The following is a 12,494-nucleotide window of genomic DNA, read 5'->3' as shown; positions in this document are numbered from 1 at the left end:
GAGTTTTGCTCTGTCACCCAGGCTGGAGTGCAGTGGCGTGATCCTGGATCACTGCAGCCTCTGCCTCCTGGGTTCAAGTGATTCTCCTGCCTCAGCCTCCTGAGTATCTGGGATTACAGGGGCCCACTACAATGCCTGGCTAATGAAATATGGATTTTTAACAAAAATGTCACAGCATATTTTTCTTATTATCGTCTATGCTTACTGATAGTTTTGGCTGAATTTTGAATGTCAGATTGTATATTCCTACTTCATTCTTTTTCCCCAAGTTGTTACTAAAGTAACACATACATACAGAAAATGCAAAAAATGATACATGTTCATCTCCAAGAACTTTCACAAACTGAACACACCCATGTGCCTAGCACCGAATCAACACACAGAATATCAGCCACATCTCAGAAGTGCTTTTTGACGCCATCCAGTTCTCAAAAGAGCACTCACTGTTTAATAGCACCACAGATTCATTCATTTTGATAATTTTATAAAATGAATTATAAAATTATTTTTATATTTCATGTAAATGGAACCAAGAATATGGACTCCCTTGGGCATAATTTGGTATAAGGCCTGTGAGTTTCCTCACTGTTGTGTGGATTGTGGTTTGTGTATTTCTATTGCTATCTAGTGTTCCATTGGTTGCAGATGCCACAGTGTTTATCCATTTTTCTTGTTAATGAACATTTGGTCAGTTTCCTGCACAGAGCTCCTATGATTCCTGGGACTAAGAACATTTGAGAACCTACCTGTTGTACACATTTGTGTGGAGGGGAACGGGGTAGCTACATACACAGCTTCAGTAATGCTGCAAAACAGTTTCCCAGTGTGGTTTAATTTAAACTCCACCATGCATACATGAATGATATGATTGTCCCATGGACTTTCCAGGACTTGATATTGCTCTCTTTTTCATTTTAGCTGAACTGTTGGGTGTAGAATTGTATCTCACCATGATTTAAATTCACATTTTCCTGAAGATGAAGAAGTTAAATGTCTTTTTATATTTCTAGTGACCATTTGGATACTCCTTTTTTCTGTAGTGTCTATTCAAGTTTTTCACCCATTTTTCTAATGGGTTTTTAGGATTTTTCTTTATAAGTGGTAGGAATTTGTTTTATATTCTGGCTTTCTGTGCTTTATGGGATGTATATAATGCAGTTCTTAGTTTGTGGGTTTCTCAATCCCTTATTCTTTAATTATGTATTTTGACGAGCAGTAGCTTTCACGTTCTTTATTATAATCAAATTTACCTTTTTCCTTTGTATTTGGAATTTTATTGCATTAAAACGATAGTTTTCCGGCCGGGCGCAGTGGCTCAAGCCTGTAATCCCAGCACTTTGGGAGGCCGAGGTGGGTGGATCACAAGGTCAAGAGATCGAGACTATCCTGGTCAACATGGTGAAACCCCGTCTCTACTAAAGAAAATACAAAAAAAAATTAGCTGGGCATGGTGGCGCATGCCTGTAATCCCAGCTAATCAGGAGGCTGAGGCAGGAGAACTGCCTGAACCCAGGATGTGGAGGTTGCGGTGAGCCGAGATCGCGCCATTGCACTCCAGCCTGGGTAACAAGAGCAAAACTCCGTCTCAAAAACAAAAACAAAAAAACAAAAAAACAAAAAACGATAGTTTTCCTACTCAGTTGTTGTAAAGCTGCTCTTCTATCTTTTCCTTATAAAAGCCACTCTTCTTTTATAGTTAGAACTGATATGAAGAATATAAGAAATTAACAAAAGGAGCCCAGGAAAATGTGATTTGTGACATAGAAGAAAGGTCAAAAGAAAATGTCCCAATAAAAGCAACAGATGAATGGGAGGAAAGTTAAACAGAGTTTAAATGACACTTGGGACACAATTAGTGGGGTGGATACAGGAACTCTCTGTACTCTCTGCTTAAATTTTACTGTGAACCCAAAACTAAAAATAAAGTTTATTAATTAATAAAAAAGGAAGCAAGCTAGAACTTCGGAAATAATTAAAATTAGAAAAGGAAATGCACAAACATGTTCTTCATAGATAAAAGATATAAAGCCACAGTTTCAAAAAGTTGGATGCATGAGGAGGAAAATAAGTACATAGGAAATAATATTGAGCTACATCATAGTCTGAAACCCAAAGATAATGAGAAAGATAGCTGACAGCTGACATCTCAACATATGCAGGGCCATTTAAAATATATAGTTTTGTTTTTTTACATCAGTTCCAAGTTCACAGCAAAACTGAGCAGAATGTAGAGCTTTTCTGGGCATCCCCTACTCCACACATGCACAGCCTTCCCGTTATTAAAAGCTCCCAGCAGAGTGGTACACCTGTCACGATTGATGAACCTATATGCGCACATCACTGCTACCTAAAGTCCACGGTTTACATTAGGGTTCACTGGCTGATATGGTATGGATATTTGCCCCTGCCCAAATCTCAGACTGAAATGTAATCCCCAGTGTTGGAGGTGGGGCCTCGTGGGAGGTGAATAAAAGCTCCCCGAGGCCTCCCCAGAAGCTAAGCCATGTTGGTGCCACAATTGAACAGCCTGCAGAAGAACCATGAGCCAATTAAACCTCTTTTCTTTATAAATTACCCAGCCTCAAGTATTTCTTTATAGCAATGCAAGAACGGATTAGTTACCAGCTGATGAGCTTTGGGACTGGTTCTAATTTATGGTTATTATGATAACCCTGCTATGTGTGCAAGTCTTTAGACAGACATATGTTTACATTCCTCTTGGATTGGTATCTATGAGTGCAACTGCTGGGTCACATAGTGTCTGTTTAACTTTTTAAGAAACTGCCAAATTGTTTTCCAAAGATCCTGTATCATTTTGCATTCCCATCAGCCATGTATTTATATTTTTACATTAATTGTAAGCAAGTGAATTTTCATAAACTTGTTGAAAATTCTTATCTTAGATACTGCCAGATCACTGTCCTTGGACTTCTGTTCATTTTTGGCTGAAGCAGCCTTTTTCTTCATGAGTAGTTCAAAGAGAAAATAAGTTTTAACTCAGAATAAATCTAAGAAAAAAAAGACCCAGAAAATTGTTTTTTCTCTCTTGTTAGAAAATGGAAAGATACCGATGACATTATTAAAGAAGGACTTTCTAGCTTCAGTCTTTAAAAATAAAGGTCTTTTGCACTAGAAACCGGAATCTACTCTCTCTACTATGGTAAGGCAAAAATTGATATTAGTTTATGGAAAGAGGTACTTCTTTAAACCTGGGAAATGAACTAAAGTTAGGATAGGTCATTAACTTCACCTTTTGAGAAATCAGAAGATAATTTGAGAATCTAAAGACCTCATTTTACTTATTTTTTGAGACAGAGTTTTTCTCTGTCACCCAGTATGGAGTGTAGTGACATCAACATGCCTCACTGCAGCTTCAAACTCCTGGGCACAAACGATCCTCCCATTTCAGTACCTCAAGTAGCTGCGACTATAGGTGCCTGTTACCATGCATGGATGATTTTTATTTTGTAGATATGGGGTCTCACTATTTTGCCCAAACTGAACTGAAACTGCTGATCTCCAGCAATCCTCTTGCCTTGGCCTCCCAAAATAAAGATTTTAAAAAGGAGAAAGCTTAATAAAGTTCCCAAGTTGTCATTTTTATTTATTTTTTATTTTTATTTATTTTTATTTTTTTTGAGACGGAGTTTGGCTCTTGTTACCCAGGCTGGAGTGCAATGGCGCGATCTCGGCTCACCGCAACCTCCGCCTCCTGGGTTCAGGCAATTCTCCTGCCTCAGCCTCCTGAGTAGCTGGGATTACAGGCACATGCCACCATGCCCAGCTAATGTTTTGTATTTTTAGTAGAGATGGGGTTTCACCATGTTGACCAGGATGGTCTCGATCTTTGACCTTGTGATCCACCCGCCTCGGCTTCCCAAAGTGCTGGGATTACAGGCATGAGCCACCGTGCCCGGGCGTCATTTTTATTTTGAAAGGGTCATTGTAATGGTGGCAAAAAGATAATGCTAGAAATAAAGAATAATCCTGAATTAGTAGCTGCTAATTCAGCACTTTCACCCACAGTGGAACAAACACCAGATCTTCCTGCAATGCCCTAAAACACAACTGTACAAAGTTACAGCCTCTTGAGAACCAAAGTCTGCTTTTTGGTGACCATGTTGAACGATGTCACCCACATGGTACATGGGGGATATCACAGGCATCAGTGTGCACCCGAGGAAAATCACTGTCAGTTAACAGACTGTCCGTTAACTTGTAAACTAACTTCAGCTGAACTTTACAATAAAAAAGTTTACAATAAATGAATGTTTTTACATCCCTTTTCATTGTTTTTTTCCTCTGTGCTTCGGATACTCACCCTTTTCTGCCCCATCCCAAGTACATAGTTCATTCATCATTTTATTGGGTCTGAATTCAGCCAAGACATATGTATGTGTGTGTGTGTGTGTGTGTGTGTGTGTGTGTGTGTGTGTGTGTATATACACATACATATATATATAGCTATATATGTATATATAGCTGTAAAACTCTTTGATAAAAGTTTCACTTAAAGTTTTCTTAAGCATACATCTTGTGCTTCAGGGAAATGAATGAGCATTTGGGCAGTAAGGGTGTTTTCCTAACATCCTTCAAAATATATTACACGGGCAGGTAGGCAGGTAGTTACTTTCTCTTGGGTCCAACCCTCAAGAAGTACATATATACATGACTTACTGGGTCTACAGTTTTCAAGTTTTTAGTCTTTAAAAAAGAGGGGCTGGGAGTGGAGGCTCATTTCTGTAATCCCAGCACTTTGAGAGGCTGATGTAAGTGTATCTCTTGAACCCAGGAGTTCTAGACCAGCCTAGGTAACATGGTGAAACCCCATCTCTATAAAAAATGCAAAACTTTGCTGGGCATGGTGGTGCACACCTGTGGTCCTACCTACTTTGGAGGGTGATGTGGGAGGATTGCTTGAGCTCAGGAGTTCAAGGCTCCAATAAGCCATGATTGCACCCTGTACTCTGGCCTGGTTGACAAAGTGAAACTCTGTCTCAAGAAATTAAAAAAATAATAAGCTGCAAATATTTCCTGAGATCTTAGACTATATCTCGAGAAATGGAGTAGGACTATTTTACATGCCAGGATATTTATCTATCTATCTATCTACCTACCTACCTACCTACCTACCTACCTACCTATCCATCATCTATCTATCTAATCTACCGAACTATCTATTGGTCACCTGTAATTTTACAGAAACATAATTAAGTACGGAGTAATTAAGAAAGGAGAAAAATGGAAGGATAAGATAGTATGTACCCAGAAGGAATGTATGATATACACAGCTGGCAAGATGTGCCTATTCTGTTGTGCCCACTTTTAATTAGCATTCTGTGTAGTTTCCTTATTTAGAAATCATCTGTTCCTCTCACACACACACACGTGAGTGTGCATGCACATCTGCACACCACATTGATTTTTAATGACTTACTGGGTCTACAGTTTTTAAGATACATCCCACATCCTTTTCAAAGTCTACAGCTGTTCAATTCCACAGATGGGAGGATATTGGGAAATGCTATAGAAGAAACATCAAGATGTTAGTACTTCTGTTTTTTTGGGCAATATGTTGATTTCAAGAATAGTCCCAAGGTGTTCATGACTGCCTGTGTTCACTCTGGGCTGATCATGTGACTTGTTTTGGCCAATAGGGATTGTGGCAAACATGATGCAATGGACAGTGGGAAAATAATTAATGCACACCTGGGACACTGGTAACTCCCATTTTTCCCTCTTTGTTCTTTCTTTTCTTTCTTTTTTATTTTTATTTTTTGGAGACAGAGTCTTGTTCTGTCACCAGGCTGGAGTTCTGTCAATCTTGGCTCACTGCAACCTCTGCTCCTAGGTTCACGTGATTCTCTTGCCTCAGCCTCCTGAGTAACTGAGACTACAGGCACGTGCCACCACGCCCAGCTAATTTTTGTATTTTTAGTAGAGATGGGGTTTCACCTTGCTGACCAGGATGATCTTGATCCCTTGACCTTGAGATCTGCTGGCCTTGGCCTCTCAAAATGCTGGGATTACAGGCATGAACTGCCACACCTGGCCAGTTCTTTATTTTCTATCTTTAGACAAAACAGCAACTTTTATATTTGCAACAGAATAAAACTGACTTGTGCTTCTAATTTAGTCATTGCTGTAATAGACTTTTGACCATTTTATCACATTTCCTGTAATTATAGAACTTAAGTTTCCCTGGGAAATCTGAGAACGGCAGTCGCCTCTCCCCTTCATTTGGTGGCATGTTGGTAAACATTCAATCACTAGTTCTTTGATAAATGAAAAAGCCCTAGATGGTAAGACCTCATCTCTACAAAAAATTAGCTGGGCATGGTGGTGAGCACCTGTGGCCTCAGCTACTTGGGAGGCTGAGGCAGGAGGATGGCTTGAGCCCAGAAGTTTGAGGGTGCAGTGAACCATGACTGCACCGCTGCATTCCAGCCTAGGGGACAGAGTGAGACCCAGTGTCTAAAAATAAAAAAAGAAAAAAAAAAAAGGGAAAACCCCCCAGATGTGTGGCATTTGCTGATTTCTGTGGTATAAATGCTGCCACTGTGGTTAATTTCAAGCTACTGATATCATGTCACTTAATATGGAGATGGGAAGTCATCACTGTATAGCATTTCCGCTGAACAAACAGAATAAATGTAAATAACCATGAGAGGATAGGTGGTAGTCAAAGGTAGGAAAATAACTAGGAAATGATGCATTTTAAATATTTATTACCTTTGATATTAACATGATTTCTTTAATTGTACATTTATGTAATTCGGGCTTTTGTTTTTTTTAGACAGTCTCCCTCTGTTGCCCAGGCTGGAGTGCAATGATGCGATCTCAGCTCAATGCAACCTCCACCTCTTGGGTTCAAGCAATTTTCCAGCCTCAGCCTCCTGAGTAGCTGGAACCACAGGTGTGTGCCACCATGCCCAGCTAATTTGTATTTATGTGTTTGGCCATGTTGGCCAGGCTGGTCTTGAACTACTGAGACTGTGTTTGGCCATGTTGGCCAGGCTGGTCTTGAACTACTGAGCTTAAAGCGATCCACTCACCTTGGCCTCAAAGTGCTGAGATTACAGGCATGAGCCACTGTGCCTGGCCCAATTTAATTTTTAATAATGATGGTTTAACAGCGAGTTCTCTAAATTCCTGTAAATGTAATAATTGGTTTGATATGGTTTGGCTGTGTTTCTACCAAAATCTCATCTTGAATTGTACTCCCATAATTCCTATATGTTGTGGGAGGGACCCGGTGGGAGATAACTGAATCATAGAGGTTGCTTCCCCCATGCTGTTCTCATAAGTAGTGGATAAGTCTCATGGGATCTGATGGTTTTATCCGGAGTTTCTGCTTTTGTGTCTTCCTCATTCTCTCTTCGCTTGCTGCCATCCATGTAATATGGGACTTGCTCCGTCTTCCCTTCTGCTATGATTGTGAGGCTTCCCCAGCCATGTGGAACTGTAAGTCCAATTAAACCTCTTTCTTTTGTAAATTGACCAGTCTTAGATAAGTCTTTATTGGCAGTGTGAAAACAGACAAACCCATGGTTCTCACAAGTCAGTGTGAATTGGCTGCCGCATCTTCTGTATCTCATCTTACCATAGCCACACTGATGTCTACAAAAAGGGGAGCCTAGAGCTCCAGGAGTCACTCTATCAGGGAACCACGATGACCCCATCACTGGTGGGGTCTGGGAGGACTCTGGCTCAGCCAGAATCACTGTCGTGTTTTCACTGAAGGGTTTTCTGCCACATTTAGATGGCGTATCTTCAGATTTATAAGAAAGGCTGATTATAGGGTGTATAGAAACCAGCTGAAAGCAACACCCTCGTTCTAGTGACTTAACTCTTTTCTCTTTCAAACTCCTATTTGATACTCCTCTCTATAAAGTTTCTTTTCCCTAAATACTGCACAGTTGTTCTCTTTTCTATTATTTCTTTCTTGAAATCAGGAGTGGGAGAACACTGGCTCTCAGGTTCTATCTCGACTATCTATTTTTGGCATGAAGTCCCCAAGGATAATTTCTTCATTTATACTCTAGTTGTGCAAACGTTTCATTGTTTAGTAGCAACAAATTAAAATCCCATAGTTGAGGGCTGTTATACTTAATGTTCTTCACTTACCTGAGCTGCTCTTTCTCTTCTCTCTGTGGATTTCTCTGTATCTCTGTCACCATTGGGTCTTCCCCATACTTTGTCCTTCTCTATCTTCCTCTCTCTCTGGGTCTTTTAAATAGTCTGTAATATGGAATAAAGGCATACATTTTGATTTTTTTTTAATTTAGAGATTAGGTCTCTGTCACTCAGGCTTGCATGCAGTGGCATGATCCCAGCTTCCTGTAACCTTGAACTCTTGGCCTCAAGTGAACCTCCTGACTTGACTTTCCAAAACACTGGGATTATAGGCATGAGCTGCCACACCCATACTATTGGTTGTTTTTATGAAATCAAGTATCATATCATCCCTCTTTTTTTTTCTTTTTTAGATAGGATCTCACTCTGTCATCCAGGCTGGAGTGTAGTGGTGTGATCAGAGCTTACTACAGCCTCAACCTCCCTATGTTCAGGCCATCCTCCCATCTCAGCCTCCTGAGTAGCTGGAACTACAGACATGTGCCACCAAGCCTGGCTAATTTTTCTATTTTTTGTAGAGATGGGATCTTGCCATGTTGCTCAGGCTGGTCTTAACTCCTGGGGTCAAGCAGTCTGCCCACCTCGGCCTCCCAAAGTGCTGGGATTACAGGCCACCATAATCCCGGATCCACCATGCCCAGCCCATATTCTCTTTTATTAATTTAAATGCTATGTGAATCGTATATGTTTGGTTTCACATTTTAAAACATGAATTTTATTTATGAGTTCCTTGATAGATTTTTGAGGGGTTATCAATTACTTTTGAGACAGAAAAATAATTTTTCTACATTCACCCTGAACACTTTATTATTCAGCCTGAGAGAATACTACCCACTGATAAACTAATAGGAGCAGAAAACCAGATTAACAGAAAAACATTTTAGGAAGCTGGGACAGAGTAATATGATGATGAGCTAGCAATGTAACTTCAAGCCATTTTACCAAAAATTGAAAAATAAAAAAACCCTGGAGAGATTGTAATACCCAAAATTCCATAGAGCACTGAACCAGCTGGTAACATTTAATCTAAATCCTTCAGTAGTTCTGCCCTGGACCTGTGTGCTGTTCTTTAGCTAAATAGCAAAATAGATAGCTCAAATGGTAAGATGCATGACCCATCTGTGTTTTCAGGGAGAGCTGTGCCCAGCTGGATGGCTCTAGAAGTGTGAGAATGGCAGAAAGCATGATCTACTCACAGATGCTATACTAACAGCCAAACAGGGGCCTGTTGTTTAGAGAAAGAAGCTATTTTTAAAGTTTAACACAACTGGAAAGTTTTGACTCTGCAAGATCAGGAAGTTGTATTTCATTTTGATGAGTCCCCAGCAGAGTTCTCCATGCATGCTCAGAATCACGTTTTAGAAACTAGAAATATCCACAAGGGAAGCTATCAAATTGTTAATATCTTATAAACTAACACCTAAGGAAAAGAGTAAAGTCGCTAGAATCAACGGAGATAAATATTGGGGCTAGAGACCAGGGCTTTTTTTTTTTTTTTTTTTTTTTTTTTGAGATGGAGTTTTGCTCTTTTTGCCTTGTTGCCCAGGCTGGAGTACAGTGGCACAATTTTGGCTCGCTGCAACCTTCACCTCCCAGGTTCAAGTGATTCTCCTGCCTCAGTATCCTGAGTATCTAGTATTACAGGCACCTGCCACCACTCCTAGCTAATTTTCTGTGTTTTTACGAGAGACAGGGTTTTGCCATGTTGGCCCAGCTGGTCTTGAACTCTCGATTTCAGGTGATCCATCTGCCTTGGCCTCCCAAAGTGCTAGGATTACAAGCATAAGCCACCAACCCCTGCTGGGCTTCTTCTCTTTAGGATCTCACAGAGTGACTAACACCATGGCTACACAGTCAAGATTTTGTTGAGGGCTAGTTACTACAGAGAGCCTTACTTTGCAGGCAGAACAATTTTAAGAACAAGAATCTCTCTAGGAATATGTAGATGTTAGATGCTGGAGCCTGAAACATCTGCCTTCTTCAACCTCTGATAGATGGACTCAATGCAGACCTATCTCATGGGGACTAACAGGAACGTTTCATAAAATGGCCAGATCAATGAATCTTCACTCCCACTTTTTAAAATCTTCAGTGCAGGAAAAATATTTGAGAATGTAATCCCAACTGGGGGCCAAGGTAGGGCTCCTTGCCCCGCAATTGTTTTTTAAAGATTTCCAGTCCCTGGACTACCCTTGGGGGAGGAGTACCAAGCAGGTTTTACTGTACATCATCATACTCAGGGGACAGGAAGCAGCCAAGAACATGTTTTCCTCTAGTCCATCAGGGAATGAAGGATTAGGACTAAACAGATTGTAGAGACACTTCATCATGCGTGAAAGGCAGTTGAATGGGTATCAAGCTCTTCCATATCCCTCCCCAGAACTCTCTGATGGGGCATAGGTAGTTGCCATTTCTTCGATGAGTCAAGTTGAAATTCTAAGTAGAAAGCATGAAAATTCTCCTCATAATAAAATAGACAAGCATGGTTTTAATTTTAGATCAAGGAGATTCAAGTTAGATCTAAGCAAGACTCTTCTTTCAGTAAGAATTATTCACAATGAAAACAGTTCTCATTGAAATGCTGAAGATGTGAATTACAAGTGAATTTCTAATTAAAGTCAGACTTCCATATCGTTTATGCATGTACTATAAGAAATAAAAATGGGGGCATACAGCTAAAAGTAGAAGATTCTGGACACAGAAAACACAGACAAATGTAGTACAGTAACTCAACGAGATTGACAAGAAATATTCCACGACCGATCATAAATGATTTGTTTTCAGAACAAATTAATGAAAGATTGAGTTGAAATTTACGTTTATAAAAGAAACCAGAAATACATGGGAAGATTAAACTTCTGTTTGTCACCCTGTAGGAGTGTTCTATTTCGTTCCAGGGCTTTAAGAATGAAGTTTCACTCTTTCTTTGTCAGAATGCTCAGGCTTGGAACCAAAATCTATTCACAGAGCCGCTGATCTCAAAACACAGATTATCCTCTCTTATCTCCCACATGACTCAAGTACCCATTCTTGAGCTATCTCTTTCTCCTGGGATGAAAACTTTTCACATCTCACTTGTTAGAGGAAGTTGCTTCTGCTTTCGACAAATGATCCAAATAATGTGTGTTTCAAGGTAATTGTTCTTCCAATCCTCCAGGGGCGTAATCTTATAGGGCACATCATCTTTTTCCACGGGGCTTTATTCTGAGGAAGATCCTTTTGTGAATCAAGATACAGGTGGTATCACTTGAGAAAGTATATGACCTCTGGGGTGAGCTGGGAACCATTACTTTGGAGTGAAGAAGGTCGCACTGAAGACGCAGTGAGCATACAGGCGTCTTCATCTGCTGCTGCCTGGCTCATCTGTACCCTAAGACTGCTACTTGACCACGATTCAGAAGATACCAAAAAGAAGTCAAAGAAATGCATCATTCAGTAAATTTTTACATTCTCTTACCACCTTCCAAATAGTATAAACAAGACGGTGGTGTAAATAAATTGGCAACAAGATTTTAGAAAATGTATAGTTCATGGCATTGTGACAGGAAAACGTTACTCCTGTAGGCCTGTGGGTAAATACTTAACTAATATTTACCTAATAGTAAAGTTGTTATGCTCACTTTGGCTCCCTATTGATTTGGAAGACAGAGGATATTTTAGAGGAAATGAATAAACAAAGGCAAATCTTGAATTCCTTTTTTTTTTTTTTGTGAGGCAGGGTCTCACTTTGTCATCCAGACTAGAGTGCACTGGCGCGATCATAGGTCACTGCAGCCTTGACTTCTGGGGCTCAAATGATCCTCCTACCTCAGCCTCCTAAGTAGCTGGTACTCCTGGTGCATGCCACCACTCCTGGCTAATTTTTTTTTTTCTTATTTTTTTGTAGAGACAGGGTCTTATTATGTTTTCCAGGCTGGTCTCTAACTAATGGGCTCAAGCAACCTGCCTGCCTTGGCCTCCTCAAGTGCTGAGACTACAGCACTTGAGCTACCACGCCTGGCCTTGATTCAGATTCTTAGTGAATATCGGAAGGTTCATACAACCTTTATCATTCAGCATCATGCAACGTAGACACGCACTTTTAAACAATGGAAAATAATAAACGTGGAAAATTGAATTTTCTTAAAAAACATCTCCAATAGTGCGAGGGACATACATTTTGTGATTACCATCTGCTGAGGTGCGTTTGCCGGTCTTCCTTTTCCCTCTTGGAACTGCTCCCTGGTTTTCCCTGTAAAGCTGTGTCACGCGAGCCCAACCAGAGGTTCCACCGAGGTGTTCTATTAGTGTTTACAGTAACCAGTGTGTAGAAAACACAAATGAGGGAAGTCATTGCTTTTAAAGCCCTTCTCACAATT

General features: G+C 40.3%; 1 long non-coding RNA gene across 1 annotated transcript in view; it reads right to left on the bottom strand.

Moving 5' to 3' along the window:
* Positions 1 to 12,494, bottom strand: part of LOC141585442 (uncharacterized) — a 139,308-nt gene that overhangs the window by 34,026 nt on the left and 92,788 nt on the right. The window contains exon 2 of the long non-coding RNA XR_012518918.1: positions 8,128 to 8,241. This is a non-coding gene — a long non-coding RNA (uncharacterized LOC141585442). The remainder of the gene's footprint in view (positions 1 to 8,127; positions 8,242 to 12,494) is intronic.

Source organism: Saimiri boliviensis, chromosome 8, assembly GCF_048565385.1.
Source record: "Saimiri boliviensis isolate mSaiBol1 chromosome 8, mSaiBol1.pri, whole genome shotgun sequence".
Lineage (NCBI taxonomy): Eukaryota > Metazoa > Chordata > Mammalia > Primates > Cebidae > Saimiri > Saimiri boliviensis.
Note: the sequence above shows the minus strand (reverse complement) of the source record. Positions and strands in the feature narration are given on the sequence as shown.